Here is a 6,000-nt window from a genome sequence, read left to right on the forward strand (position 1 = left end):
TTGTTTTGTTAGATGATACTATTAGTAAATAATTGTTAGATATTTTGTTTTGTTAGATGATACTAATAGTAAATAATTGTTAGATATTCTGTCTTGTTAACGATACTAATAGTAAATAATTGTTAGATGATACTAATAGTAAATAATTGTTAGATATTTTGTTGTTGTTAGATGATACTAATAGTAAATAATTGTTAGATATTTTGTTTTGTTAGATGATACTAATAGTAAATAATTGTTAGATATTTTGTTTTGTTAGATGATACTAATAGTGAATAATTGTTAGATATTTTGTTTTGTTAGATGATACTAATTGTAAATTATTGGTAGATATTCAGTTTTGTTGGTTGATACTAATAGTGAATAATTGTTAGATATTTTGTTTTGTTAGATGATACTAATTGTAAATTATTGGTAGATATTCAGTTTTGTTGGTTGATACTAATAGTAAATAATTGTTAGATATTTTGTTTTGTTAGATGATACTAATAGTAAATAATTGTTAGATATTTTGTTTTGTTAGATGATACTAATAGTGAATAATTGTTAGATATTTTGTTTTGTTAGATGATACTAATTGTAAATTATTGGTAGATATTCAGTTTTGTTGGTTGATACTAATAGTAAATAATTGTTAGATATTTTGTTTTGTTAGATGATACTAATAGTAAATAATTGTTAGATATTTTGTTTTGTTAGATGATACTAATAGTAAATAATTGTTAGATATTCTGTTTTGTTAGATGATACTAATAGTGAATAATTGTTAGATATTTTGTTTTGTTAGATGATACTAGTTAGATATTTTGTTTTGTTAGATGATACTAATAGTAAATAATTGTTAGATATTCTGTTTTGTTAGATGATACTAATAGTAAATAATTGTTAGATGATACTTAACCGTTGTTATTAGGAGCTCCTATAACTCGAAGAATCACCTCCTCCCGGAAGTAAATGTATGAGATAGACTTTGATACCTCGGGATATTTCTAAGTTTGTTCATGATCCTATTGACTTACGACGTTCCGTCTTAAATTATATGGAAGTAAGTTTGGTATTAAAAATGCTACTTTTTAAAAACAAATATATCTAATTTGGTATGATTTATTAAAATCTGTGTATTGATTTATTTCATCATTTAAATGTAACATTTATAACACTCGTGCCTGTTTTGTCAATTTTTAACGTATTATGTTATTGTGTCGTAGAGTTCCAAAATATTAGTTGTCATGTTTTCATTTCTTAAAAGCTAACTGATCATTAATCTCTCAAAAGCTATAGCCTCACTGAGCTTGTGAGTTATCCTGTCATTTACATGTCAAATGTAAATGATGATCTTTATCACGAGATAGGGCAGACTGTTTAGAAATGTTATTTTTCAACCGCTCATCCCACTAAATTCATCAGCAATTCATATTCCATCGTGTTAATACCTCGACAGGAGAAACCTGACGACACTTGATATTTTATTGATGACTTAGAGCTAGGCCAGTCGGGTTAATATAGCGTGCATGTATAATGTTCGTTAGGGACTTTTAAATATTTAAACCCATTGGATTGACATTTCCCTCGCTGGGTGCTTGGAATTGTACGGGATCTGCACCAGGGGTATATTTGTGTTTATAATGAGGCATTAATGGTAATAAACAAATGTATACCGGGCATCCATGTTTTATGTATGACGTATGTCAATTTACAACAGACTTAGTGAATACGTTTGTATCACGATACACGTTCATGTCATTTATTCTCAAACTGTTGAATCCTAGGGAACACAGATGTTCTCACAAGTCTTAAACATCAGACAGAGCTGTTATGACAAGTCCCAGGGAGTGTGTGGGGTTTGGGGGTGGGGATTGGGATGGGTGTGGTATTGGGTGTTGATCTAAAAGTATCTCCATGCAAAGAAAATTATGCTTTACTCTGATTGCCGAAATGTTTACCCTCACTTTGGTCACCTCTTACGAATCACGCAATTCGGTCAGTGCAGTGTACATTTTGTATGTCGTACCGGAGGAAGGTCGAAACTAGACATTGGACACACATACATCCAGCAATGAGGTAAAACCGATTCAACAAAGAGAAGAAACAAGAAAGGATGAGAAGAAAGGATGGCAAAAGGCCGCAGAGTCGGTAAACCTTGGATGTATTCTAATAGGGAGGAAAGTGTGTAGAAATGTGGGAAATGGGTCTTGCCGTCTTTCGTGACATTCTTTATGTCAAGATCTGCGTGCGACACTCTTTCTTCTTGTCAATATACACTAGTGATCATCTGTCATGATACGGACGTATTCCCAGGAGATAAAACCGGTTTTTTTTCTAGTAACAGTGGAGATGACACTGTGATCTGACATTGTAACATTGCCAGTAAGTCCAGACTCGTCATCGTCACATCACTCGCCGCTTCACGAGTTAGTGATTATACCTGCTGTCCCCATTGTATGACCATTAGAGGCGACTAAATTAGGTATGGTCTCTCTTTTTTTTCTTTCTTCTTCCTTATGTCTCCATTGACATAGCCCCACTTTTGGCTGTTAGTGTAAGAGACCGTTCGTCCGTGCGAGGAATTAAAAAGGATTTGGTTTCTATTCCCTGGCTGAAACATCCGTGATCGTAAGAGGCGACTAAATTAGGGATCATATCTTTTCTCTTCTTTCTAAATACTTTTTACTTCCTAATGTCTCCCTTGGTACTGACAAACACGAACACACCCAGCCTCCCAAACATACATACACACACCCTCACACATTCCCTACACCCATGCATATGGGGGGGGGGGGGGGGGGGGGGGGGGGGGGGGGGGGGGGGGGGGCGTCCTTATATGAGCACAGCTGTTGATAAAACGTTAAACAATAGAAAATCCAAACTAAAACTATTCTATTGAATGGTTGTTTCGCTCATTTGTGATGAGCTTTCCACGATCATTTAAAACATATTGATAGCCTTAGACATTATATGTGCTTGTGGACATTTGTGAAGATTATTTTGCAATAAATACGGTCCCCGATATAACTTAAAACGATATCGCTAATAAACGTGGAGATTGCCATACATTTGTCCTGAAGACATCACTGTCTACGAAAGTATACTGGTTATACTTTACCAGGCTTTCTTCATTAATTACTGTTGACGAGCTCGTGAGATCACGACTTGTATCATTAAGGACCAGTTCAATTTAAGATTGAATTTGTTGATAGTAACGACCGTTTACTGGTTCAGAGTGAGAGTGAAACCATTTTTTTTTATGTTTTATGAACTAACGTTGATTTTTTCAGCATATTACGTGGAAGAAAGGAATAGAGAAAAAAAACCTTCTTTTCTGAAAATATCTATACACCAGGGACATATTTCAGAATATTGCATGAACTATTAAATTTACTGGAAGCTATGCTCACTTTGTCTATCAAAATCCATACAATGTTGGTACAACCAGTCTCTACTCAAAGAGGGCGGATCATGAATACAAAAACACGGCACCTTTTTAATCAATGAACTGTCAATATATAGTGACAGGTCTATCACACGATCCTAGCATTTTATGGATGACAAATATTTATTGCATTGATAAGGTCAAATCAGCGACAGGAAAAGCTCTAAAAATGTCATTTAAAAAATACTAATCTGTACAATCCAATGTGATATTCAGTATTTCGTCCGGCTTCATGCTAATATTTATTGTTGAAATTTAAAACAATTTGATAATGGAAAACATTGCGAACAATTTGATAATTCTCTCTTCAGCTAATATCAATTATTGGTAGTCAAAACATATTTTGTGTTCGGGGATGAGACTGATGACGGATATTTCTTAATACTGTGCTGCTTGTTTTGTTATTTAACATTCGATAACTAATACATCACTGTCTCTTAAAACTACCCCAGAGTCACGATACTGTCACTAGAACTACCCCAGAGTCACGATAATGTCACTAAGAACTACCCCAGAGTCACGATACTGTCACTAGAACTACCACAGAGTCACGATACTGTCACTAAGAACTACCCCAGAGTCACGATACTGTCACTAGAACTACCCCAGAGTCACGATACTGTCACTAGAACTACCCCAGAGTCACGATACTGTCACTAAGAACTACCCAAGCGTCACGATACTGTCACTAGAACTACCCCAGAGTCACGATAATGTCACTAGAACTACCCCAGAGTCACGATACTGTCACTAGAACTACCCCAGAGTCACGATACTGTCACTAAGAACTACCCCAGAGTCACGATACTGTCACTAGAACTACCCCAGAGTCACGATACTGTCACTAAGAACTACCCCAGAGTCACGATACTGTCACTAGAACTACCCCAGAGTCACGATACTGTCACTAGAACTACCCCAGAGTCACGATACTGTCACTAGAACTACCCCAGAGTCACGATACTGTCACTAGAACTACCCCAGAGTCACGATACTGTCACTAGAACTACCCCAGAGTCACGATACTGTCACTAAGAACTACCCCAGAGTCACGATACTGTCACTAAGAACTATCCCAGAGTCACGATAATGTCACTAGAACTACCCCAGAGTCACGATAATATCACTAGAACTACCCCAGAGTCACGATACTGTCACTAGAACTACCCCAGAGTCACGATACTGTCACTAGAACTACCCCAGAGTCACGATACTGTCACTAGAACTACCCCAGAGTCACGATAATATCACTAGAACTACCCCAGAGTCACGATACTGTCACTAGAACTACCCCAGAGTCACAATACTGTCACTAGAACTACCACAGAGTCACGATACTGTCACTAAGAACTACCCCAGAGTCACGATACTGTCACTAGAACTACCCCAGAGTCACGATACTGTCACTAGAACTACCCCAGAGTCACGATACTGTCACTAGAACTACCCCAGAGTCACGATAATATCACTACAACTACCCCAGAGTCACGATAATGTCATTAAGAACTACCCCAGAGTCACAATACTGTCACTAGAACTACCACAGAGTCACGATACTGTCACTAAGAACTACCCCAGAGTCACGATACTGTCACTAGAACTACCCCAGAGTCACGATACTGTCATTAAGAACTACCCCAGAGTCACGACACTGTCACTAGAACTACCCCAGAGTCACGATACTGTCACTAGAACTACCCCAGAGTCACGATACTGTCACTAAGAACTACCCCAGAGTCATGATACTGTCACTAAGAACTACCCCAGAGTCACGATACTGTCACTAGAACTACCCCAGAGTCACGATACTGTCACTAGAACTACCCCAGAGTCACGATACTGTCACTAGAACTACCCCAGAGTCACGATACTGTCACTAGAACTACCCCAGAGTCACGATACTGTCACTAGAACTACCCCAGAGTCACGATACTGTCACTAAGAACTACCCCAGAGTCACGATACTGTCACTAGAACTACCCCAGAGTCACGATACTGTCACTAGAACTACCCCCGAGTCACGATACTGTCACTAAGAACTACCCCAGTCACGATACTGTTACTAAGAACTACCCCAGAGTCACGATACTGTCACTAGAACTACCCCAGAGTCACGATACTGTCACTAGAACTACCCCAGAGTCACGATACTGTCACTAAGAACTACCCCAGAGTCACGATACTGTCACTAAGAACTACCCCAGAGTCACGATACTGTCACTAAGAACTACCCCAGAGTCACGATACTGTCACTAAGAACTACCCCAGAGTCACGATACTGTCACTAGAACTACCCCAGAGTCACGATACTGTCACTAAGAACTACCCCAGAGTCACGATACTGTCACTAAGAACTACCCCAGAGTCACGATACTGTCACTAGAACTACCCTAGAGTCATGACACTGTCACTAAGAACTACCCCAGAGTCACGATACTGTCACTAGAACTACCCCAGAGTCACGATACTGTCACTAGAACTACCCCAGAGTCACGATACTGTCACTAAGAACTACCACAGAGTCACGATACTGTCACTAAGAACTACCCCAGAGTCACGATACTGTCACT

Source organism: Pecten maximus, chromosome 18, assembly GCF_902652985.1.
Source record: "Pecten maximus chromosome 18, xPecMax1.1, whole genome shotgun sequence".
Taxonomy (NCBI): Eukaryota; Metazoa; Mollusca; class Bivalvia; order Pectinida; family Pectinidae; genus Pecten; species Pecten maximus.